A 27,475-nucleotide genomic window follows, 5' to 3' on the forward strand; every position below is an offset into this window, starting at 1 on the left:
CCAGGGATGGAGAATCCACTACTTCTCTGGGCAGCCCATTCCAATGTCTGATCACCCTCTCTGTAAAGAAATTCTTTCTAATATCTAACCTAAACCTCCCCTGGCACAACTTGAGACCATGCCCTCTTGTTTTGCTGATAGTTGCCTGGGAAAAGAGACCAACCCCCACCTGGCTACAACCTCCTTTCAGGTAGTTAACCATGCCAACTGTGGTGCCGAATCTTTTTGAACGGGCACCTCTGTCTCATTCCTTTTATCATCAAAATACCTTTCTGTTTAACAAGAACGCAGACACAGGATATCATTCATGCATCCCTGATTATCAGATATTTGCCTCATTACCCATGGCAGGAGGAGTTAATCCCCGAGGTCTTTCAAGCAACGAACTGTGGCAAACTGATGTTACATATGTGCCCTTCTTTGGGACCCTTAAATACTTACATGTTACAGTTGACACTTTTTCTGGTTACATTCATGCATCGGTTAAAACAGGTGAAAAAGTTAAAGATGTTCAAAGCCACTGGTTCGCTGCTTTTGCAGTCATGGGTGTGCCAAAATCTATCAAAACAGACGATGGGTCTGCCTACGCTGCTGCTCCAAAGCTGCATTTTTTGCAGGACTGGGGAGTCACTCGTTACTGGTTTCCCTCATGTTCCCACAGGCCAAGCTATTGTGGAAAGTACTCATCACACTCTGAAAGCCATGCTGGAAAAACAAAAAAGGGGGAATACCCTAATCTCAGTGCATGATCAAGTACAAAAAGCTCTGTATGTTTTAAATTTTTTGAATATGCAGGATATCTCTCCAACTACTGCAGTACAATGACATTTTTCAGCAAAACCCTTTTCAGCATCTAAACCAAAGGTCTGGTATAAAGATCCTGAGACACATCAGTGGGAAGGACCTGTTGGGTATTGCGTGTGTTCTTCTTCCTGCAGGACCTAGGTGGTTACCAGTTAAATATATTCAGCCATATCACGAGTTGTAACGACGAACTGCAGAATCCGCTCCCAGAAATCCAGGGCCTGCAGGTGGTACCTTGTAACAACAGAGCCAGGAAGAGAGAACAGATGACCAGTGACACCAGCATTGTCTGGGGTTGACTTGAATTTCTAGATGAGCAAGTATAATGTATCATGACAACAGTGGGTGCAGTGTAAACCCCTGACAATTTCCGTTTAGTTTATTTGGCCTTGATCTTCTCTGCATCTAAGGTCTGTATTGCTTAGCTATTCTGTATCATATTAGCAGTAGTTACTTTAGTTACTGCCTCTGTTGCAGTCACCTTATTAATGAGAATCTGTGTAGATTGCACTGCCTTTGATAACTTCTTGCAAGAGTTAAAAATTTAAGCAAAGTTAATTAAGCCTTTATGGTTTGTTTAGATGCCTTAGAATTTGCTATCATGTGGTTAGACGATAGGTGACATGCCTTGTAAACTAGAAGTTGTGGTGTGAATTGTAGTAATCTTTGCTAAGTTTTGCAGTGACTACATTGAATTTCCCCTTGAGCCAGAATCATCAAGTGCCGAGTGATAGTTGTCTTCCTTCATGGTGCTAAATACAGAAAGGGGGGAGATATAGCAAGTCAAGCATGAGAACGGGAAAGGAAGAAGATCAGAAAGGTCTAAGGAATGTCTAGATGACCTTGTATTGTTTTCTCTAGGTCGTGATTTACTGCCCAGAAACAAGTTGAGTTATCCTGTTTGCATTTTTACCATGTGGGGGTGTGAAAGGGGTAACTTGAAACTCCAAGGTTTGTGTGTGTGGTGTCTGTGTGATAGGTCAACCTGAGAGATTGATGGATGTGTGACTTGCATCTGTGTTCTGTCTTAATTTGCTTAACTACTCCTGGTTAAAAGTGAATGATATAAAAACCCTGAGTGATGGGTAATAAACCGATTTATGTCTGATAGTTTTGGTCTGTATTTGGCCTTAGCCACCTGCAGTAGTTTATAGTTCTCCCTGTCAAGTTCACTGATAAAACAGTGAATTTGGCCTTGGAGGGAGAACTTCTGTATAAACTGTTTTAATTGGTCTCCCGTGATTGGTCAGTGGCTTGTCAAGGGCATTTGGAGGAGAAAGTGATGATGAGATGAGGAAGGTTCGCCCCCAGACTCAATTGGGAAAGACCCCCAGGACTCACTACGCATGCGTGAGGGGATTTCCAAAGTTCTCACGCATGCGCAGAAGGGGTGCACTTACATAACCAAGGGGGTGGGATTGAGAACCCCTGACGGGGCGGTACTGACCACACCTCCCCGGGCAGGTGTACTCAATGAACTGTATAAAAGCAGACACGCTTTCCGTGTCGGGTAGCCGGTTCTTCACGAAGGACCAAGTTGCTTTTAACAGGGACCCCTGCTGAAGTGGGAACCTGCCAGCCCTTCGGAACACGCAGCTGCTGCAGAGAGGCTTTATTACTGGTTAGGGTGGGTAAGACTGTCTTATAGGTGACATCTGGGTGAGTAGGGTGTCGCGTCTTCCTTTTAGGGTTTTTTTTTTGTTCACTTTTCTCCTTCCTAATCCCTTTCTCTTGAGTACTGTTTTTTACTGTTAGTCACCTTTCATAATAAATAGTTACTTTGTTAACTAGCAACGGTGTCTAGTTTTCCACGTTCCAGTATCTCTCGAACCTTTTTTCCCTGATAAAGTAACCCCTCCCCGATACAGTCCACCAAGTCAGAAGTCTGTGTAATTCATTCCATCATAGATAACAGCTATGTCCCCACCAGCTAAGAAAAGGAAACAAACCTTCTTAAACACTGTAAGTTTCCAGAGGATGCATATTCTAGGTTACAGTTGGTGTGTTAACCCTCTCTATCAAGTGACCTGAAAGAAAAACTATTTCAACTGGGACTCAAATCATCAGCAGGACTATGAACATATCAAACAGGACACAGCTCATGCAGTAGCCTTTGGTCCAGTCCAAACAGAACTAGCTGTGAAAAATGCTCTACACTGCAGCCAGAGACCGTGACCATAGAGACTTAAGGTCGACCTCTAGGGGGTATCAAGGATCAGAAGCCTGCTACAACTCGACTGAAAAAGAGACATTACCAGTGTATGAGAGGGTTTGAGTTGCTTCAGAAGTTGTTGGTGCAGAAGCACAACTCCTCTTGGCACTGCAATTGCCTGTGCTACACTGTTCAAAGGAAACATCCCCTCTACACATCACGCAACCATCGCTACATGGAGTAAGTCAGTAGCACTGATCATGAAACTGGCACAAATGAGAAACCCAAACCACCCAGGGATCCTGGAAGAAATCATGGACTGACCAGAAGGCAGATATTTTGGAGCATTTCCAAAGGAGCTGAATCTTGCCCAAGAGACATCACCATATAATGAGTTCTGAATTATGAAAGGTGTTATGTTCATGAGTATGAATTAAATATTTTCTTTCCACGAGTATTTGGTAATATTTGTTTTAAAATTTCTATTACAGTGCCTGTTTCTTCCAGTGAACTACTTTCTTACAATATAAATGCAGAAAAGTGAAGGAAATTACAGTGAATCACTTAAAAATAAGAACAAATATTTACTGAAAATTATACAAGGTAATTCCACCAACCTCTATGCAAAAAATAGGTAACAGATGTAGGTACTAAAAGTTATCTTTGAAGCTTTTGAAGTTTGTGAACAGGGAGATAAATTTGGTTCATTTGGTTTGGTTTCCACATCAGGGGAATGGACTTCAGACTGAGTGTACCAAATATTTTTTTTCCTTAGTTGTTTATAAATCCTTAGGTGTTTGTTACTACTGCTGAAACATGCATTTCTCCCAGCACTAGGATATCCTGATATTTCAGTATTTCACTGCTGTATCGATTGTGTAACTCAGAGGCAAAGTATGTGTTATATGTCTCTGAGAGCTGTCCACATACAGAAAAGTATCTGACCTCAGTTATTGGTTACTCTGTTCACTCAAATCAAAGAAACCTGTGCTATGGCTTTGAAGATCTTACCTTTAAACTTTGCTGATGGAATATGTGAGAAAACTAGTATATGATCAAAGAGAGTATCATAAAGGTTATAAAGGAAGCTTTAATTCTCACATTTCCAACCTTTTAAAAGCTTGACTGTGCATGATTCTCTTTTAATGAAACTTTTGGTATATTGACTTACTAGGAAACTTCCAAACTTACAATTTTCTAAGGTCTTCATGCAAGTAGAATGATTTGTCTTAGTCTCTCCAATATTTATTTTTTGTTTTCATCTCAGTTTTCATCCCTTTCAGAACAGAAGAAGTCATTTCATTCTAGAGCCATTTCATTTCATAAATACACTTAAAAGCAGTAAGTGGTAGGTTGTATCTATCAGAGAGAGTATGCTTCTACTCTACCCATGCAGTAACTTATTCTGTTTATGTAATCTTCAGAGAAGTCAGAACTTTGCTCAAGACCCTTACTTTCCAAGAACATAACCTTATTTGGGATGTGGTCAGCTGTTCTCTGTTTGTGTACCTATGTCACAAATTCACCACCACTCTCTCACTTATGACAGAGATGTCAGAATGAATGAGTTTTGAGGTTGTCCTGTGCAGGGCTAGAAGTTGGATTCTATGGTCCTTGTGGTTCCCTTCCAACTCGGGATATTCTATTCTATTCTATTCTATTCTATGAAAGTTGAGTTACATTAAACTGACCTGGATTAAGCGAGCCTAAATTTCACCTAAGTCCCTGTGCCTGTCATTGGTTTGCCCATAGGTCATTTCTCTGTAGGGAAATCAGACCCTGCCCTGCATGAATGGACTATTCTTGGGTGAGGACACTCTTCACTCCTGTTCAAGATGTCCCACTTTACTAAGAAATATTCAAAGTTCAGTAGACCAGAGAGAAAAAAAGTTAGAAAGAACATCAGTAGGTAAAATACCTATAGGTATTTTAACAAAAAAATCTCTGTACTAGTGATATCACATTTCTTCAGAAGATGAACAAATACCACAACAAATGCAGCCACCTTATTGGTTCAAGTCAGCTTGACTGAACTGAGCACAAAATTTGTCCTATCCAAACTATTTTTGCAGGGCTAAGACAAGTGATGCTGTTGATTAATTTGATGATTCTTATTGTATTCCCAAGAGTTGAGTGGACCACATTGGTATTTACATGAAAGTTCTTCAAAACTCTCCTGAGGAGCAGTGGTATAGCACTACAAGGTATTTTGCACTCCTGTATACACTCTGTACTTAAATGAAGGTATTCACTACTCTCAGTGAAACAAAATTATTATAGGACAATTACTTTTATCATGTTCAATATATGCTTCAGTTTCTGTTGTTTTTAGCTTATACCATAAAAGATCAGTAATTGAGTTATGAATATTTAACAAAAAACTAAGATGAGTAATAGAATCAAAATCAGTCTAAGATCTTATTAATGCTTTCACAGAGTAACAGTGGTGCTACAACTAAAACTACTGAAGAGATTAAAGTTTTTGTTACATTTTAAATATAAAAAATATTTTTTAAATTAAGTACTGTCTTCATAAGAGTTTGACAGGGCATTTGCACCTGAAAACAATGTAAACATTTATTTCATGTCTATAATTAGAAACCACTAGAAATTAGAGAGGGATGTGCATACATACAGAAATAAATATATATATAGCATTATGTGAGTAGCTTCTCTTAAAGAATGAGAATTATATATGTGTATTGGGACATAACTTGGCAACAAGAATGCAATTGTGATAGCTATTAGAAAATGTGTGTATGTATGCTAAAGAAGTATTTTTCTTAAAGAGATGTTAATTCACCCATATATCTCACAAATAAGTTCTAGTACACATGACATTTATCAACTTTATATTAACTTACATACACATGAGATTTTGATAGCTAAATGAAATCACAGAATATCACAGAAAATGATGAGTTGGAAGGGACCCACCAGGATCATAGAGTCCAACTCTTACCCCTGCACAGGACCATCCCCAAGAGTCACACTATGTGTCTGAGAGTATCATCCAAACACTTCTTGAATTCTGTCAGGCTTGGTGCTGTGACAACTTCTTTAGGGAGCCTGTTCCAGTGCCCAACTCCTCTTTGGGTGAAGAACCTTTTTCTAATATCTAACCTAAACCTCCCCTGTCACAGCTTCAGACCATTCCCTCGGATTCTGTCACTGGTCACCACAGAGGAGGGATCAGTGCCTGCCCTTCTTCTTACCCTCGCGAGGAAGTTGTAGACTGCAATGAGGTCTCCCCTCAGTCTCCTCTTCTCCAGGCTTAACAGACCAAGTCACTCACTTCTCATACAGCTTCCCCCCAATGCCCTTCACCATCTTTGTTGCCCTACTTTGGATGCTCTCTAGTAGCTTAATATCTTCCTTATATTGTGGTGCCCAAAACTGCACATGATATTCAAGGTGAGGCCACACCAGTGCAGAGTACAGCAGGACAATCACCTCCCTTGACGGGTTGGCAATGCTGTGCCTGATGCACCCCAGGACATGGTTAACCCTCCTGACTGCCAGGACCTACTGTTGACTCACATTCAACTTTCTGTCAACCAGGACTCCCAGGTCCCTTTCCGCAGCACTGCTTCCCAACATCTCATTCCCCCGTCTGTAAGTACATCCCGGGTTGTCCCATCCCAGGTGCAGGATCCAACACTTCCCCTTGTTGAACTTCATATGGTTGGTGATTGCCCAGCCCTCTGATCTGTCGAAGTCTCTCTGCAGGGCCTCCCTGCCTTCGAGTTTTGGGTCATCTGCAAAGTATCCCTTTTTTTTATCCCATTGCTCAGTATCCCTTCCAGTCCTGCATCCAAGTCATTTATGAAGGTATTGAAGAGCACAGGACCTCAGACGAAATTTCCAGGTCATCAGTCTGATGTTATCCCATTCACTATTACCCTCTGTGCTCGACTCATGAGCCAATTGCTCACGCATCACATGACATGTTTATTCAGTTGTGTGCTAGACATTTTGTCCAGAAGGATACTGTGAGAGACAGTATCAAAAGCTTTTCTGAAATCCAAAAAGATTACATCAACTGGCTTCCCTTGATCAACTAGGTGGGTTACCTTGTCCTAAAAGGAAATCAGGTTTGATAAGCAGGACTTTTCCCTCAGGAAACCGTACTGACTGTGACCAATGACAGCGTTGTCTTTCCGGATGTTTTTCAATACCTCCCAGAATAATCTTCTCCATAACTTTACCAGGCACTGAAGTGAGACCAACTTCAACTCCAGTTGAACTTTGGCCACACAAATTTTCTCCCTACAGTAGCAAGCAGCATTTCTGAATTCTTCCCATGTCAGTTGACCTTGTTTCTACTGGGTATATGCCTTCCTTTTTTGCCTTATTTCCAAGAGAAGATTCCTGTTCAGCCAAACCGGTCTTCTGCTTGACTTCTGACATTTGGGAATTGCCTGTTCCTCTGCCTTTAGGAGGTGATGTTTGAAAAGTGGTCAGCACTGATGTACCCCAGCACCTGCAAAAACATTTTCCCAGGGGACCTTACTTAACAATTCCCTGAGCAGCCTGAAGTCTGCTCTCCTCATGTGCAGAGCTGAGGTTTTGCTTGCACTTTTCCTCCTGTCAACAGAGATTTTAGACTCAATTGCTTTGTGGTCTTTGTGTCCAAGACAGTCACCAATCTCCATGTCACTCACAAGATCCACTCTGTTGGCAAGCAGAAGATCAAGGAGGGCACCCTTAGGAGGTGTTCCATAAAGGTTTCATCCAGTTTTTTTTGGAATTTTTTGGCCTGGGTTGTACCAGCTATGTGATGCTCCCTGTGAGTTGAGTCCAGTCTGCATATCAGACCCTCTGTTCCCCTTAGAAGGAGTCTTCTATTGCAACTACCCTTCTTTTCCTTTTGACAGAGATCTTGATGTAGCATATAGGTGGTGTTCTTTTAGGAGGCCCCATTACCCCAGAAGAACCTTCACTCACCTCATCAGTTGTCTGGCCTTCTAGTTCCAGAGCCTCATACCTGTTGTAGAAGGTACCAGTCCTACCTGTCAAATATTGAGAAGGAGGAGGAATCTTCCTCCTGGTACGTGCAGTGACCTACTTCCAGCCTTCATCTCTAACAGACCCTTGAGTAACAGTCCTTTGACTAATTACTCTGCAGGGTTCTGAGTCCACCTACTTCTCCACTACAATAGAGGTTTGAGACTCCCAAGAGTCTTGAGACTGTAGTGTCCCTGAGAATAATCAGTCTATCTCTTGCTTGTTCACTTGAATGTTACCAAACCTGTTCACTTCTTCCCGTAATTCCATCACCTGGTGACACAACTCTTCAATCACAGTACACCTTCTGCAAAATAACTGTTGGTCCCAGCCTCATGAAGAGACATCAGGCACTCCTGATAACCTGTGACCTGGAGAGCTGCATCTACCATCAGCAGGTCTGGCTGGTTGGAGGCCTCTGACACGGCTGGTACAGTGACTCCTGAAGCTACAAGGGATTGAGCTTTATGACATGTTGTTATGGGTTATAAATCTGAGAGAGGAATTTTCCCTTCCCCTGTTTTCCCTGTAAGAGAAACAGAGTTCGAAGGGGGGAAGGGAGTCGATTAGCCTTACAAAGGAACTGGCTGATCTGCTTAATGGGCCTTTAACTGCTGGGGTGATGGGGGAAGGTTTGGAGACAGAGACGGGGAGGACACGAGAGACGGCAGAGTGTTCGGACCAGGACAGGGACGGGGACTGTTTTCAGGCATCTCTAGAGGAAAGTCTGGGAGCCAGCTCTCTTCCCTGGTTTTTCCGTCCTGGTGAGACCTGCCTACCGATCCTGCACTGCCAGTGTCGTGTGATTCCCACCGGGGTCGACGAGTCTTTGCTGCTTCTTTTCATCGGAGAGGTCTGTGCTTGCTGGAGAAAAAACGGAGAGCCTTGGAAACACTATCATCTGGGAACAGTGAGTCCTCTTGAGGGGTGAACCTTTTTTTTCCCTCACCCCTTCCCTCCATTGAGGAGAAGGGGTCCCCCCCCCTGTTTCCCTCTCGGTTTCTCCTGCGGACCGGGGCTGCTCCCTCCAGACCCCTCTGCCCACGTGGTGGCTACCGGAGCCCACAGCGCCCCCTGCCGACCATGACCAGGTACTGCAGGTCCTGCACCTTCCAACGATCCCACAGTGCCCCCTGCCGACCACGACCAGGTACTGCAGGTCCTGTACTTTTCAACGATCCCACAGCTCCCCCTGCAGACCACAACAGGGCGCTGCAGACCCTGCACCTTCCAGCGATCCAACAACATCCCTGGCAGGCCACAATTAGGACTGTGTTAACGGACAGAGGAGTATCCATTTAGACTTGTTGTTGTTATTGTTGTTTCTTGTTACTGTTTTTGCTAACAGACATATATCTTTTAATAAAGGGTTGTTATTTCTTCTGTTTTTCCACATTTTCCTCGAGTAAAGCCCCTTAATTTGACATTACAATTGCAAAGAGAGAGGAGTTTGGTCTACCTCATAACTCATCCTCTTTAGCAAACAGTCCAGTCTCACTACGACTGCAACACATGTCAACATCATAACTGAGGAAGCTTAAACTAGTACACTAATAAGACTTGGGCTGAAAGGATCTCTTTGCTCTTCCTTACCGGCTACTGTCTGTTTACTGCTTCTATTGGCTGCTCTAGGGTGGTCAGAGAGGAGCGCTTCCTGCTTTCCCTGCCTGTGCAAACTGCCATGCGAACTGCCGTGACATGGTCTCACTGTCATGCCACGCCCCTGTTTGCCTGCTCCTGTTCACTGCAATAACGCTGTACAAAATATCTTTGTTCAAGCTTTTTCTTAAAATGCGTTTGACTTTTTTGTCATCTCTACTTTTAGCATCAGGATTTTTTTATTATTAAGAACCTAGATTTTCAACCCCCTGTTTACAGAGTTTCCACTGAAATCAAACCAAACCTTTGAAGAAAATGGGATTTCTGAACATGAAGAATTTATGTACTGTTTGTGGTATGGTTTAGGATATTTTAATGAGCTATTTAATAATAATTTGAGTGCACTGATAGAGGTTTTCCAAGTTCTGTAAATGGTAGAAAAATGGATTATTTCCCCTAAAAAAGGGGGGGGAATGCATACCCATAATATCATTAAAATCATAATGACTTTTTCTCACTGAAATTATTAACAGAAGCAGTATTTCATTTTGCACTACAGACACTTTAACAACCATTCATTATCCTTTATTATTGTCAACACAACCAATTTTTTGATGCTTGAAAGGGAGAAACAATTAGTGAAAGTTGTTGCATGATAATTAATATCTTTCTGAGAGCAGACTTAGCCAAAGTGAAGAGGGCATACATAATTTACATAACTTCAAGGAAGCAGAATGAGGCAGATAAACTTCAGATGTCAGTATATACCCTGCTGCTTTTTTTTTTCCAGAATCACTTAAAGAAAGCATTTCAAAAGAATATTTTAAAGCAATCAAATTAGTTTTCATGCATATTGCTTGCCAAATCATACTTGCCTTACTTACATATGTAAGTCCCAGTAGGATTGATTCTGCCCTGATTTTATATCAGACTTATCCTGATACAAAATGATTGCAACTGAAACATCTTTTTTGATGTACACCACGTTAAGGGAAAGCAGAATTTGAACATTTTCTCTAACAAGAAACATAGTCCTTGTAGCATCAGACTATGATTAACTGTCCACATTCTCATTTAAAATTGTCTGATTTTCTTTTAATAGGATCTCTGGGGGTTGTAAAGGCTTTACAAATTAACTGAAAACAGTGCTCTTGTATTTTCCATTATGCTGTGTATTCTTAGGTAAATAATTAGTTAGTTAATCTTCACAGTAATTTAAGAAGGTGTTTCATTGTGGCAGAAGTCTGGACTATAGTTGTGAATAAAACCTGTCCATCAACTTGAGAAGTTTTTTGGTTCTGTTTACTAAATATCCATGAGAAAGGAATTTATGTTTACCATGCCTCATAGACTGATGATGCCTCCAGATTTACCCATTTTCCTGAGGTCTTTTTTGCTTAAGGCATATCGAACTTCTGCCAGGCATGACATTGTCAGTGCACAGTCATCTAGACATACATCACTTTGGACTTCTTGCCTTTCAGCAGTATTACCTTAGATTGGCAGAGAAGACCTCATGCTGGTCTAATTCCAAGAATAATTCCAAACAGACATATCAGTCATTCTCCTCAAGGTAAATAAGTCACTAGTCATATACTGCTTTGAAACATAAAAGTGCATTTTAGATGTTTGCTGAAAAACATGTTCATTTTTATAGTTTAAATATGACTTTAAAGACTTAAATATTCCCGCTTTCATTCTATATGCAATACACTAATGCAGATGTGTGCTTATCTACCAAGAGAAAATGAATTGTTCATTTTATAGATGGTAGGACACAAAAATAATTACACATTCATCTTTTGGATATTTTCCTCTTTAACATTCTCGTCATAACAAAGTCATTTATATTAGAGTAAAAGAACAAAGGAAGTGGGAATATCAAGTAGTGTAAGTATATGAACAACTCTGGAAAACCCCTAGTTTTAACCCTAGTTCTGATAATATCTTGTACTTGACTTCAAGTAAACTCTTTTACCTCTATGTATATCTCTATTCCTATGAAATGAAAATAAAAAGATAATTTACTCTTTGCCATAGAGACTGAAGTTTAATACCTCAATGTAAGTATACTAATTTTAAGGCATTACTGAATAATAATTTTTATTGATGGAGGTTAATGCAAGAAATCTCTTTACAAATATATTTACTGGTCACAAAAACATATTAGAGCTTGAGTAAATTGCAAAATGATTTCGCAGGTTTTTGTACAGTGATTGTTACCATTTTACCAGCTGAAGCCCCAGGTTACCTATTACCTAACCTGGGAGACTAGAATAAACTACTTTTTAAATGCATGGATGAAAGAAACCTAAATATTTTGGCTACATTGAAACTGTCCTGTTAAATTTCATCTTGAATTCATATACGAGTTCTAACTTCCTTGATCATTTACATGGTCCAGGTAATAGTTTGCACTTATTGTTTTATTATCAGAGAACTTCATACATAGGACAGTGGCTGACTTGTGTTCAAGTTCTGAACTTTCAGGCAGCAAGAACAGAGAAACTTAAGTCACTAGCCTCTCAGAACTCCAGATTCTACTGTTCTGAGCAATTGTATTTAGGCACACAAATATCTAGTTCCAATTTCATTAGGATAAGCATACAAAGATTCTCTAAAGGATTTTCTTCCTTTAGCACTAAATCTAAAGTACTAGTAGTCTTGTTGGCAGCCCATGCAGAATTGTGAAAAACATATGGAGACTTTGGGCCAGGTATGTGTGGTGTCCCACCCTTAAGGGGAAGGGAGTACCCAACATTCTTAGATGCTTGTGGTTGAAAGGAACGACAAAAGTCAGAGGGTCCACAAAAGCTTACAAAGTTTTAATTGCAAATTGCACACTTGGCATGGAAATTGGTATGTTAGTCCCTGACCTCCCAGTGTGAGCACACAGCAGTGGGTTTTGGATAAAGGGGTCAGGTGAAAGGGAAGAGACAGAGATGGATTGAACAGGGGGAGAGATAAAGAAAGGAAGAAAGGAAGAAAGAGAGATCACTGGTCCTGGTTCCAGCATTGATCCAGTTGATGGTATATCCAGGGTCCTGGAGCATGCACACACTTGGTCTTCATGGGGGTACCTTTTTATAGATAAGTTTCTCGCTTTCTATGCAAATTAGTTATCATGCGCAGTCCAGTCTCATAGACCTTTCTGGAAATGGGTAGGAGGGCTTCGGGGATCTTTGGTGGTCTTGATCCCCCCTATAGTCCATGTGTCCTAGTTAGAACAGTTGGGACCGATTCATCACTGGATGGGTGTAACCCAAAACTGTGTATTCTACAGCCCTCCATGCCATTTCCCAGAAACTGTTGTCAGTAGAGGCCTGTGAGGTGGGGGGATGTTCCTGTCCTCATGCCCTTTTGTGGAATTCCCTGACTGAGCACCCTTACACCCTTTTATGGAATTCCCTACTCTGAGGGAAGGACTGAGCATCCTTTTATGGAATTCCCCGCTCTGAGGGAGGGACTAAGCATTCCTGCCTGAGTTGGAGAATATATAAACCTGGAGTTTCAGAACCGTACCACCACTCGTGGGATCCAGAGGAGGACTGCAGCTCACCGCTCTCAGTCGGACTGAGACCACCAGCCTTGGCTGGACTGCAATCACCACTTTTGGTCGGACTGCAGCAGTTCTCCCACCAGTAGGTTTTTCCCCTCTCCCTTTGCTTTGGACTCAAGGGGGAGCCCAGGGAGCACCGCTTTGTTTGTGCCCCGGGGTACTGGGTTGTACATTTGGGCTTTGTGGGTTAGGACCGGTTGCTTGTCCGTGTGGTCGTACTTATTGTATTATTTTATTAAATTGTTATTCTGACTTGTAATCTTTCTTTTGAGTTGGGTTGGTTTCCCCTGCTGGTTAACTTTTAAACCAGTACATTTTTGACGCCCAGAGTGGGGCAGAGAGAGAGAAGTCAGAATCACAATTTCATTTTAAGCATTTGTCTATTTGGATATAGAAACTCCCTGATCACCATGTTGTTTGATGCATTCACGTGGATGTTGTATCTGAGTATGTTCATATTTCCACAGATGGGGTACTATTTACCTGTTTTGATGCTTTCTTTAAAACCAGGGAGAGGGATCCAAATTGCTTTATTAGTATACTATATTTATGTCATCATAACATCAGAAGCAATGAGTTTCATTGTAAATGTGTATTCAGTCCTGTTTGCCTGTCCTGGTTTGGGTTGCTACCTCTGGGACCTCATTAAAAATCGCACCCAGCCCTTTGGGGAATCAGGGCGGAATGGTTGTTTCCAGCCTCTCACCTCCTTCTTCCCCTTCAGACCTGCTACAACAGTTTTTGAAAATATTGAGTTCCCTTTTGATGTTAAGGACAGCATAATGTTATTGTTAGTGTTGCTTTGTCTACTCTGTACTGTCTACACCATGTTTAGGGTTAGAACAGGGCCTTCTGGGGAGGTTGTTTGGACGTCTGCTCTGGGAGTGGATAATGCTGAGTGGCACAGGAAGTGGGAGGACATCGACCAGTATTTGGAGAAGTTTTCTCCTCCAATGATCTGGAAATTCACCCCTGAACAACTGCAGGATCCTGTTAGCATGATAAGACTGGAGAAGGGAAAATGCTCTGGCAGCTCCAGAGATGACCAGCTCACAGCAACCTACTGGTCACTGCCTACCGAACACTACTTGACATGGTACAGCACTGTCAGGGGGAGGAGAGAAGGAGCAAATCCACAGGCACCACGTCCACCCAAACCACAGCTGAGTCAGAGGGAGAAAGAAATGAATCAACCGGCACCATGTCCACACAAACCATCGAGGAGCCAGAAGAACAACCGAAACCAATAGCAGTCACCCCTGTCCAGAAAAGGAAATCAAAGACTAAATCAGTCCGTATAGCAAATGATGATGAAGAGGCAGGACCTTCACATCCACCGGAGGAGACAGAGCCAGAAATAATCACTCTGTCCCTATCCCTGGGTGAACTACGTGAGCTCTGGAGAGAGTTCACACGACAGGCGAATGAGTCCATTCTGACCTGGCTGCTCCGAATCTGGGATGCCGCAGCTAACGATACAATTCTAGATGGGAGTGAAGCCAGACAGCTGGGATCCCTGTCTCGAGATGTAGTCATTGATCAGGGGATTAGAAGGAGGCAGGAAACTCTCAGCCTCTGGCAGCCTCTGGCAATGGAGGGAGGGAGAGGACAAGGTGGACGCGTTGGTTAGTAAACTCAGGATTTATGAAGACACTGTCACTGCCCCATTACGAGCCCACATCTCATCTGTGGAAACCAAACTGGTCGAACATGTCCGAAGCCTGGAAGAGAAGATTGAAGAGGGACACCAGAAGCTAAGAGAAGAAATTAAGGAAGGGATCTTCCATATCGCGCCAGGACAAACAAGAGTCTCTGCTATTAGGAGCCAACGTCCCCCAGTTAAGGAGAGAGGGCACATTCCACGTGGCAATCTATGGTTTTACCTCCATGAGTACGGAGAAGATATGAGGAAGTGGGATGGGAAACCCACCTCTTCCTTAGCAGCCCGGGTACGTGAACTGAAAACAGGAACAAGTACCACAAGGAACTCTTCAAGGGTAAATGCTACTCCAGTCTCTCGTGGGCAAGACTCCGGACGGTACAGGAATGATGATACGTCTGGTCCTCTTGAAGGGACCTCCAGGTCATGCTCACAAGAAGAGCACAATGAGTACCATGACCAGGACTAAGGGTGCCCTGCCTCTAGCCAGGTAGAGGAGAGGGACAATCGGGTCTATTGGACAGTGTGGATTCAGTGACCTGGCACATCAGAGTCACAAAGATATAAGGCCTTAGTGGACACCAGCGCACAATGTACTTTAATGCCATCAGGATACGTAGGGGCAGAATCCATCTCCATTTCTGGGGTAACAGGGGGATCCTAACAGCTGACTGTACTGGAAGCTGAAGTGAGCCTGACTGGGAAGGAATGGCACAGACACCCCATCGTGACTGGTCCAGAGGCCCCGTACATCCTTGGCATAGATTACCTGAGGAGTGGGTATTTCAAAGACCCAAAAGGACTTCGTTGGGCTTTTGGCATAGCTACTGTGGAGACAGAGGAAATTAGACAGTTGAACACCTTGCCTGGTCTCTCAGAGGACCCCTCTCCTGTGGGACTGCTGAAGGCTGAAGAACAACTGGTACCAATAGCCACAGTGACAGTGCACCGTCGACAATACCGCACCGACCGAGACTCTGTGACTCCTATACATAAGATGATCCGTGACCTGGAGACCCAGGGGGTGGTCAGCAAGACTCACTCACCCTTTAATAGCCCTATATGGCCAGTGCGTAAGTCCAGTGGAGAGTGGAGGCTGACGGTGGATTACTGTGGACTCAATGAAGTCACACCACCCCTGAGTGCTGCTGTGCCGGACATGTTGGAGCTCCAGTACGAGCTGGAGTTCAAGGTAGCCGTATGGAGTCCCACACGGTGAGTTGCAGAAGCGACCGAAGGACAAGTTGGGTCAAGTCAGTTTGCAGAGTTTAAAGTCGTTCAGTTGGCTTTGGATATAGCTGAATGAGAGAAGTGGCCAAGACTCTATCTCTACACTGACTCATGGATGGTGGCCAATGCTCTGTGGGGATGGTTGGAGCGATGGAAAAAGGCCAACTGGCAGCGCCAAGGGAAACCCATCTGGGCAGCAGAGATGTGGCAGGACATCGCTGGTCGGGTAGAGAAGCTGAGTGTGAAAGTCGGTCACGTAGATGCTCATGTAGGCAAGAAACGGGCTAATGAGGAGCATTGTAAAAACGAGCAGGGGGACCGAGTTGCCAGGATTAAAGTCTCTCAAGTAGATCTGGATTGGCAGCACAAAGGAGAATTATTTCCGGCTCGATGGGCCCATGACGCCTCCGGTCACCAGGGGAGAGATGCAACATACAGATGGGCTCGTGACCGAGGGGTGGACTTAACCAAGGACATTGTCTCACAGGTCATCCATGACTGTGAGACGTGCTGCCATCAAGCAGGCCAAGTGGGTGAAGCCTCTATGGTATGGTGGATGGTGGTCGAAGTACAGGTATGGGGAAACCTGGCAAGTTGACTACATCACGCTCCCCAAAACCCGCCAAGGCAAGCGCTACGTACTGACCATGGTAGAAGGAAGTACTGGATGACTGGAGACATACCCCGTGCCTCATGCCACTGCCCGGAATACCATCCTGGGCCTTGAAAAACAAGTCCTGTGGTGACACGGTACCCCGGAGTCTGATAATGGGACCCATTTCAAGAATGACCTCGTAGACACCTGGGCCAAAGAGCACAACATTGAGTGGGTGTATCATATCCCCTACCATGCACCAGTGACTGGAAAAGTTGAATGGTGCAACGGACTGCTGAAAACCACCCTGAAGGCACTGTGTGGGGAGACTCTCAAGCACTGGGAGCTGCATTTAGCAAAGGTCACCTGGTTGGTCAACACCTGAGGCTCCATCAATCGAGCTGACCCTGCCCAGTCAGAGCCTTTGCATACTGTAGATGGAGATAAAGTCCCCGTGGTGCATATGAGAGGAATTTTAGGGAAGACTGTTTGGATTAGTCCCACCTCAAGCAAAGGCAAACCCATCCGAGGGATTGTTTTCGCTCAAGGACCTGGTTTCACCTGGTGGGTAATGCAAAAAGATGGGGAGTTACTTAGTAGCTTCTGTAAAATCATGGATTATGTCTAAGAGCCCAGTCTAAAATTTTTTAAATTGTAATCACTAGTCCAGGAAACGAACTGTTGAATGATACAAGAATGTACTTATCTATAGTCAAACAGAGCATTCATATTTCATAAACTAAGTAAAGTTGGGCAATGTGAATGACTGAGATAAGAAATAGGTGATACCAGAAATTGGTTTTATGTATCAGTAGCTGGTGTGCTTCTGCATAAGTGAGTGTAAAATTAAATATTCAAGTGAGCAGTCAATTGCATTATTTTGCTAAAAATATGCCTTTGTTGAGAAGAAAATCTAGGTCCTATCACTATACTGAGTAAAAAAACCTTGATAATGATCTGCATAAGAGTAAAAAGTCATCTTCCTGTATGAATAGCAGAATAGTACTGTTGCAGGCATCAGTACTCTGAGCATTTCCTATTCATTCAGCATTTATGTGAATTATAATCCTGAAAGTGTTACATGTGTTGATGTGAATATATTTCAACTCACACAAATTTTTCAGTCATAGGTTATTACAAATGTTGACTATGATTTTTGTAATTGTTCACAGCATGCTGCAATTGAAAAAATAATCCCCATTCTCATCTGCTTACTAGACTCAAACATCTTTGGGCAAAGAAATGATCAATCATAGAATCATAGAACTGTTAGGGTTGAAAAAGACCTTTAAGATCATCAAGTCAAACCATCAACCCAGCACCACCACCAAGTTCACCACTAAACCATGTCCTCAAGTGTCATATCCACATGTTTTTTGAACCCTTCCACGGATGGTGACTCTATCACTTCCTTGGACAGTCTGTTCCAATGCTTTGCAACCTTTTCAGTGAATAAATGTTTCCTAATATTTAATCTAAACCTCCCCTAATGTTTAATCAGAAAAAGTAAAACAATGGTCCTGTCATTATTATAGAGATCACTGATAAGAAGTGACAGCTGCCCCACCTCCAACTTCCAGTAGAAGTCCTGCCCCCTGCAGGCAACCACATGTTCCATTCTGCCTGGAAGTCACTCCCATCTTCCGTTCACATGCTCTGTTGTGATTGGTTGACAGGACCAGCTGCCCCTTCCAATTTACCGAAAAGTACATCAGACCAGGAAACCTCTTCCCTGTAGCGTTGCGGTCTTTATATGATAAAGAATGATGTACACTCTTCTGAGGTGGAAATCAAAGAGGTTTATTTCAAATCCGACTCTTCCTTTTATTCCCTAAAACCATGTGACCTTCTAACCAATGGGGTTGTCTGTTCCTGCACATGTCCCCTGGTTCCCCTGGCCCGGGACACGCCTCCTACACTTCCTCTACATATATAGGGGACCACCATTTTGTTTCAGCCATAATTTTATGTCAGGGAGCTGCCACTTTGTTAGTCATAAACCCCATGTTTTCAAACTGCCCTGTGATTAGCTGACAGACATTTCTTGACATGGTCATACCCATGTGTTCCCAGACAGCCCTGTGATTGGCTGGCCAGACCAACCACCCACTTCTTGTTTACCCCAGAAGGATATCAAAGCAGGAAGTCTCCTCTCTCTAAATACACAGGGTGTGCCATGATCTTTCAACCATCATTTTATGGCAGGTTGGCACCATTTTCTGCAGAGTCATGCTCCATGTGTTTTCATAGTGTCCTGTAATTGGCTGCTAGGACTAGTTACCCCTACCAGTGTATCCAGAAGTATGTCAGAAAAGGAAGCCCCCTCTCACTACATACAGGGACACCACCACTTTTGACAGTGTCATTCCCCATGTGTTTTGTGACTGGCTGGTTGTCATTTTTTGACAGTGTCATACCCACAGGATCTCAGACCACCATCTGACTGGTTGTCCATTTCATTTGGTCTAGGGACCACACAGTTATAAAAATACATATATTTATATACAATATCTACATAGAAATATATATAAAAGAGTGTTCAAATATGTACAAACAGATATTATGCATTGTGGTGGGGGAAAAAAGTTTTCCCCCTGAAGTTATAAAATGGTAAACCCCCAGGGGGTGGTTACCCTTGAGGTTGAGCCAATGAGTGCTTCTGCAAAATATAAACATATCACCCAGACCGGAAAAGAAGAGTTGTAGTTGTAGTTGTTGTTGGGAGAGGTGGCCATGTTCTGAGACCACGAGGAGAAGGAACAGGAACCCCCCTGGGGGGCTATGACCCTCCAGCCCCTGACTGGGGGGCTGCAGGGACTTGGAACAGTGCTAGACTGGACTAAGTATCTGTAGCTGAGAAGCTGGGAGTTTTTCTCCTCCACCGTGAGCAGCAGTAAGAACAGTGTACAGAGGACAGTGGCAGAGAGCCAAGAGATAAAGAGAGAAGCAGCAGAGACAGCATGCAGCCAAGGAAGACACAGAGATCTTTAATCGAGAGAGAGTCAACAGCAGAGAGAGAACTAAACTCTACAGAGAGAGTTTGGGTAAGAACTGAAACAAACTCCCCAAACCCCTCTGGGACCTCCTAGAGAGGAGGAGGAGGATGGACACTGCAGAGAGGAGCTGAGAAGCTCAAGGTTTCCCAGAGTTGGACCGGAACGGCCGAAGGAATGCAGAGGGGGGCTTCGCCCCCCCCACTTCTGTTAAGCAGAGCACAGAAGTTCTGTAAGGGAATTTGAATCCCCTGAATATAGGGACCGTCACGAAGACCCCTGCACTTCGTGATATGACGTGATGAAGTGATCTTTGTCCTGGTAAATGCAACCCACGGAAGAAAAAGACCCTCGCTTGGAGTTGAAGGGCTGAGAGGGGTTTGGAGATCCCCCTAGTGTGTATTTGGTAAAAGTGATCCAGTTACAACTGTTGTATGGAAGAGAGAGAGATAGACTGCTGCCCTAGAGACACTGCTGCTCTGAGAGTGGAAAGGATCTCTGTCGTTGTTGGGACGGACTATGACATATAATATTCAGCAAGAAAGTTTATTGGAAAAGGAAAATGAAGCAGCAGCAGCCATGAACTGCACTTTACAGCCTCTTAAATACAGCTCTTTTGGTACACATATATCACACAGATAGGTCAACTTACATACACAAACTACAATTCTTACAGCTAATAGGTAGATTTTAGCTGGACTTTCTCTGGACTTTCTCAGTCCTACTTTCTCACAACATTTCTGTGCACCTGTCCCTGTTTTCCTTTGATGTTTATATTTTTCTCAGTCACTCTGTTCAAAACAAGTCCTGGTTCTCATGAGACAGTGTTCCCTGTTCCCACGGGACAGCTCTCTCCTGTTGCTCCTCTGCTCTCTCAGGATGCATCAGTACGTTGTCAGGATCAGGGCCTCCATTCTCAGTCACTCTCTCTCATTCCATCTCAGGGGCTCGGTCCTGCCGAAATCCCCCACAGATCTCTTCCTTCTTCCCTCCTGGACTTTTATTTGGAGAGAGAAGAGATTTGATCCATTGTAAATACTGTTTTATCATGGTAGAGATAGTTGAGATTGTGTGTGTAATGTATTATAATATCTATTTGTACAGTCATTGTAATATATAACCCTTTCCCCCCATTTTGAGTCTCGTGTGTTGTCTGGAAAACCCATCTCACACTGGGTTGAGATGTGGGAGGGGGGCTTGGACTCGAGAATTGGATTTTGGGGCTCTCAAACCATTACATATATTTATATACAATATCTACATAGAAATGTATATAAAGGAGTGTTCAAATATGTATAAACAGATATTATGCATATATTAACATGTAGCAGATCCTCAGGCAAGGGGATGTCACTAGGCATGACACTCAGCATGGGGTAGCACAGACCACCCCAGTTTGTCATGTAGTTCTTTTGCTCTGCTTAACAGTTCTGTATGTCAGATCCCTCACCACTTTAAGTGCTGTGAGACTCCCAGCAAAACAGAGATTATTGTCACTGTTATTTAGACCAATTGAATAGCTCTGGGTTTTGTCTATAATTCTGGAATGTAGAATAGGATAGACTTCAGGGTTCTGTGAACCCCGTCCGCAAAAGTTTTTACAATAATGATAGCAAGGTGTAAAGTCTGATCAAAACACAGCTCTCTTAATTTGCAGGAGAGTACTGATGCAGTCTAAAATTCTCTCTGCATTCATATTGCTTAAATTAATAGTGGGAGAATATAAGGAGTTGTGCATGCTGAAAGCCTCAAAACAGAGTTGAGTATAATTGCCAGGTTAAAATAGTTGGCATAAATGGTCAAAAACTTGCTCTACACTCCAAACAAATGTTTCATAAGCTTCATGTAGTGAAGGGGGAGATTTTCTGCCCTAGTGGGAGATATATTCACTGGCCCATCAGGTTCAGAAAAGCAGTTTGCATTGAAGGGGCCTTATGGTAACCCCTTGACAACACAACAATTGCAGCAACACAAAATTTCTTTAATTTTCCTAGTTAGCACTTTCTTGTAACTTTTTTTTCTAGTTTGTTAGCCTGTAAGTCAAGGCCCCAGAACTAATAGTCCCACTAGTCCTTTTATCACCACCATCCTGCCTGCCACCCCTCTGTGTCCAAAAGATAATCATGGTCTTTCAGCTCTGCAATACCTCCATTGCTCTTACTGATCTGCTTGTTCTTTCTGCAGTAGTTATGGTGTCTAAGAGCATGAGACTGCAGCCTGTTTCCCAAAGCCTACATCTTGCTGCTTTTGCAGTAATCATTGTCTATCAGGACAGTCTTGATTGCATGCTCGGTCCTCTGCCTCTTTGCAGCATTCACTTAAGGATAAGGAAACATATAGCACCAGCCTGTATCACACAGTGGTCTTACGGGTAGCTGTAAGAACCCACATAACCATGAGAAAATATATATTTACCCATATACATACATGAATATATATATATAAAATAGTATGTCCATTAATAAATAATATATATAGTCATATATATTTGCACACTCCTTTATATGTATATATCTTACTATATATGTATATATTATATATGTTGTATTTAATTGTATATTTTTTTATAGTTGTGCATTTTCTTTTTGGGAAATCAGCATGTTGAGGAACCTCTCTCAAGTGCCTGTACACTAACACACACTGCATGGGGAATAAACATGAGAAATTAGAGAACTGTGTGCCGTTGCAGAGCTATGATCTTCTTGAGATCACAGACATATTGTAGTGGCTTGCATGACTGGAGTGTTGCAATGGAGGGATACAGGGTCTTTAGGAAGAACAAACAGACTGGTAAGGCAAGGAGATAGAGTCGCCCTTTAAGTGAGAGAGCATCCAGAATGCATGGAGCTCTGTATGGGGATGGATGAGGAGCCTCTTGAAAGCTTATGGGTAAGGATTAAAAAGCAGACTTGTATGAGTGACATTGTAGTTGGTGTCTGCTATAGGTTGCCTGATCCAGAAAGTGAATAAGGCCTTCTGAAGACAGCTAAAATCAGTCACATTTGCAGGTCCTGGTCCTCATGGGGGACTTTACCCACCCCAATATCTGCTGGAGGGACACCACAGCAGGGCATAAGCAATCCAGGAAGCATTGATGGCAACTTCCTTAACAAATGATAGAGGAGCTAACTTGGAGAGGTGCTATGCTGGACCTCATACAAACAAGGAAGGGTTCATTGGGGTGTCGGAGGACAGAAATTGTGTGAACAATTTCCCTTGCATTTCTGTGTGTATTGCTTTAACACAGTTTGGGTGTGATCAGTTAGTTAAAATGGCTACAGGAGCTAAAGCTAGAACAAAGGTGTATTCTTGCCAGATGCCAAGGAGGAGTTTTGGCAGGTGAATAAAGTTTTCTCATCTCCTATGACCACCTGTTGTGATCCAATTAGCAGTGGACAGCAAAGTATGTTTTCCTTATGTGTCCAATGTAGTGTGAACAAGAACTAAGCGTCATGACCAATATAAAAACTGTCTTTCTTCTAATAAAGCCGACATTTTGCCGACCATAATGGTCTGTGAGCATTCTGTTCATACCCTTCCACTGTTATTGGGGATATGAAAGTCAAGGGCAGCCTTGGCTGCAGTGACCATGAGATGGTGGACTTCAGAATCCTGAAAGGAACAAGGCAAAAAGCAAATTCACAATACAGCCCTGAACTTGAGAGGAGAACAGACACTAGCCTCTTCAAATATCTGCTTGGAAGACTCCCATAAGATAAGGTCCTGGAGGGAAGAGAAGCCCAAGAAAGGTGGTTAATATTCAAGGATCACCTCCTCAAGATCAGCCCATCCCAATGAACAAGAAGTCAGGCAAAAATGTCAGGAGGCCTATATGGATGAACAAGAAGTTCCTAGCAAAGCTCAAACACAAAAAGGAAGCAGGGATTGGTAACCCAGAAGTAATATAGAGGCACTGATCAAGCTTGCAAAGATGCAGTTATGAAAGTCAAAGCCCAACTAAAACTGAATCTTGCAAGGGATGTCAAAGGCAAGAAGTACATAGGCAGCAAAAGGAAGACTGGGGAAATGTGGGCCCACTGTTGAATGAGACCTGGTGATGCAGAATGTGGAAAAAGCTGAGATACTGAATGTCTTCTCACTTCAGTCTTTACTAGCAAGACCAGCCTTCAGGAATCCCAGGTACCAGAGACTAGGAGAAAAGGTTGGAGCAAGGAAGACTTACCCTTGGTGGAAGAGGATAATTTTTGAACAGCCATAGCAAGTAGGAGAGGTGCCTGATCAGAAAGAACATGGAATCGTTAGAGGGGGAAAGGGAGTCGTGGGTTTTTTTTGAATGACCACTTCTGGTCATTCATTCAATCCAGGATCATTTGATATAACACCAGTACTTCTACCACCTTACTTCCCTCAAATAACCTTTCACAACAAAACAGACTCATCTTCAAATTCATCATGCGCATCAACCTGAAAAGTCTGAGGAAACTTCCAACAGAGAGCAATAGATATAATTATCTATCAGAGGGCTTTGACAGAGCTTATAAAACGGTACCCATAACATTTGAGCAAATAACTGTTAATTTGCAGATACAGTTCAAAATCTAGCTCAGCCTGATAGCAAATATTTCTGAAGTTCATATCAAATAGGTAAGTCACCACTAGACTTTAGCATTCAAAATCATTCTTTGTGCCTTTTACAACTGAAACCAGGTAAAACCTAGAAAGTGAATTTAGTAGAGCACTACAAGAATTAGAGAGTTAAACACAAAATGCAGGCCTTAAGCTAAATCCGAAAAATCGGTCTGAGAAACTGCTCAGAGACTTTTTTTTTTATCTTTAAGCAGCAAGGTATTTGTTTATTCAACGTTGGGAGCAAGCCAGTTCACGCTGGACAAACTTGCTCGAAGGTTTTCCAGAGAATCAACACTTTTATACAATTTTCAGATGTGATTAAATGCATAATCAGGTGATTACAACATCTATCTATGCATATTAATAATAGGTGGAGTATAGGTGGAACTCAGGCGGGGCTTGGGACGGTGTTTCTCTTGGCCCTCAATTTTGGTGGGTCTGGGGGCTTAAACTCATCTTCCTCAGCTTGACCTTCCTTCTCTTCCATTGTTCTTGACCCACTCACTGAAGCTTGGAAGAAACCCTGGTTCCAGGTCTATTTCTCCTATTCAAATGTCTACCTGATCCTGTTATATTTCTAATTTATTGTTTCTAGGCCTATTACATGTTCTTGTACTATTCTCTTAAGCTTTGGTCCAGTAAGTAGAACAGAACAAGCACAGATCATTTTGGATGTTGGTAGCTTGTTAGCAGGTCCAAATTTCTTAGTTAACTCTTTTGGGCCTAACCTCCTGTTTCAAAGCAAAGGCATAGAGAACTTAGTATTAAGAAACAGCGGAGGCAATAAATTCACTAGAATACAGGACACTCTGACATGAAGGAACATAAGCATGGACAGAAAGAACTAAAAATGCTAGCACACACAAAAAAGGACATATAGAAGGAAAACAAAGGGAGATAAGAAAAGAGATGAGCCAAGAAATCAGGAACTCCTGCCAGACACTGGAAATCCCTGCCAAAGGCACAAGGAAACTATCCAAATTAGGGAAGGTTCAAAAGTTTATGAAGATGATGGTGAAAGGACACTGAGTTCATGACGATGAAGAACAGGATCGACCACCGAAGTTCTCCCCAAATTAGACACCACGCCTCAAACTCCGCCTCAACTCCGCCTGTTATGAATATTAAAAGTAGATGTCGCAATATAATGAATATTCATAAAATGTGATGTAATTGCTTGGCAAAAAGTGTATAAAAAACTCAGTTGTAAGTTTCTCGGGTGGAGCAGTTTGTCCAGGGCGACCTGGCTGCTCCCCGACCATAAATAAATACCTCCTGCTTATAGACTGAAAATTTTGTCTCTGAGCAGTTTCTCCGCGCCTTCTTTGGGGCACAAATTGGCATCACAACTGAGCAGTGTTTGTATGCACAGATAATGTTCACTCAACGGCTGCACTCAGAAATGAAATTTGCTCTAATTGCTTTCTATTTATTAATTGACATGAAGTCAAAGCTAAATTTGATGTTGAAGTACAAAGGCCACTGGGGCCCTCTGGTGGTCTAGTGGTTAGGATGCGGCGCTTTCACCGCCGCGACCCGGGTTCGGGTCCCGGTCAGAGGAGTCCCCCGGGTAGATGGAGCTCGTTAGCCCTGTAAGGCCATCCATCTAAGAGAAGGTCACTCTAAAAACAAACCTACGTCCTGAGGACCTCACTGCCACCGTCCAAGCTTGCTCGGCCCCGGCAGATGAACCTTAGGATTAAAGGGTGGGCTCAGCTCAGCGCACGCTGTGTCTCACCTAAAAAAAAAAAAAAAAAAAAATCCACTGCGCAGGCTCGAAGGGCAAAGACCCTTCCCAAATCTTCGTTCGCGAAGACTGGCCATACACAAAGGCCACTGAAAATTACAGACTTTTTTTAGAACTTCTGGGTAAAACTAATATTGCTACTGACTTTTACTAAGAATGGCTCATTTCCTTTTGTTAGGCATTGTACTCCCAAAGCAAACGTTTTCTTATCCCAGAAAAGTTTACTTTTACTGAAATTAGAAGACAATGTAAGTCTGAGAACAGAGAAGAGACACAAACATCATGATAAAAAGTAACAAACTATGGTTTTTTAGCAAAAATAAATTTACCTAATGGCTGTTTATTTAGATGTGCATAACTCATAAAATAAATAAACTCACAAACATTCAGAAAGATCATCTGGGTTGCTTTAATTTTAATGCAGAAAACTAGACTTTAACCAGAGATCTGACTAAGGGGAAGGTGGGTGGTTTGTAACACAGTTCACTAAGTATGTTCTATGCAAATAGCAGGAAGGAAACAAAAAGACAGACAAGGAGAGAAGCAGTGAGTAGGGGCACCAAGAGTAACATCATTAGTAGAAAGGAGAGGGCAGAGGCAGGCCAAATAAAGTAGGACAGTATTATGAAGAGTTGTAAATACAGAGGCAAGAATCTTGAATTTAGCAGGAAGGTGCTGAATTCAAGAGACATACAAAACTTAGGATGTGCTCAACACCCTGTAGAATTGCATTTGAAGCATGAATTTTCATCATTGGTGGGATATTGTACATCAGTAATGACTGAAGAATTAGGTATTTCTCACTGATGTTATGTTTATATTCTGAGCAATGATGTAGGAACAGAAGAAATCAAATAAATAATTTAAAACAGAGGCTCAGACTAAATGTTTTCAACAGTAATTTTCTTATTGCTGTTATCTCCATTAAGGGTATTATCAATGACTTCAGCACAGTCCCATAATAATAGCATCTTCAGGGCAAAATTATTGCAGAAACAGGCTATCATTTTGAGTTTCTGAATTTCTTTGATTGTTGGAATCCTATATTTTTATTTTGAAATATATATATGTGTGTTTAAAATCTATTTAATCTGTTAATAAAGAGAAATTTGTAATCCCTGTGCATAACTAAATATATATTGAAAGACCAGACACTGAACCAGAACAGTTGAAAGAAGTTGAACAGCATATTCTAATCTATTCTTGGTCTTCCTCCATCTCTCACTATTTAAGAAGTGATAATGTTTCAGAAGAATATCTCCTCTTCAAGAAAAACAATATAGCAACCTCAAAAGATCTTCAGTTTTTACTGAGGTTAATTTGATGTTCCTGACATTATTCTTCCATCTGTCTTATGCTGGGCAAGCACTAGCTCCTACATTCAAATTAAAATGTAATTGATTGTTTTGGTTAAGAATGTATTGGGTTTGTGTGGCAAGGTTTTGGTAATGGAGGAGGCTACAGGAATAGTTTCTGTCAGAAGCTACTAGAAGGTTCCCCTATGTCCAATAGAGCCAATGCCAGCCAGCTCCAAGACAG

At 42.4% G+C, this 27,475-nt stretch overlaps 1 long non-coding RNA gene across 1 annotated transcript in view; it reads left to right on the forward strand.

Annotated features, from left to right (window-relative positions):
• The first annotated feature begins 2,418 nt into the window (after window positions 1-2,418).
• Window positions 2,419-27,475, forward strand: part of LOC116780009 — an 893,112-nt gene continuing 868,055 nt past the window's right edge. The window contains exon 1 of the long non-coding RNA XR_004354282.1: window positions 2,419-2,472. This is a non-coding gene — a long non-coding RNA (uncharacterized LOC116780009). The remainder of the gene's footprint in view (window positions 2,473-27,475) is intronic.

Source organism: Chiroxiphia lanceolata, chromosome W (assembly GCF_009829145.1).
Source record: "Chiroxiphia lanceolata isolate bChiLan1 chromosome W, bChiLan1.pri, whole genome shotgun sequence".
Lineage (NCBI taxonomy): Eukaryota > Metazoa > Chordata > Aves > Passeriformes > Pipridae > Chiroxiphia > Chiroxiphia lanceolata.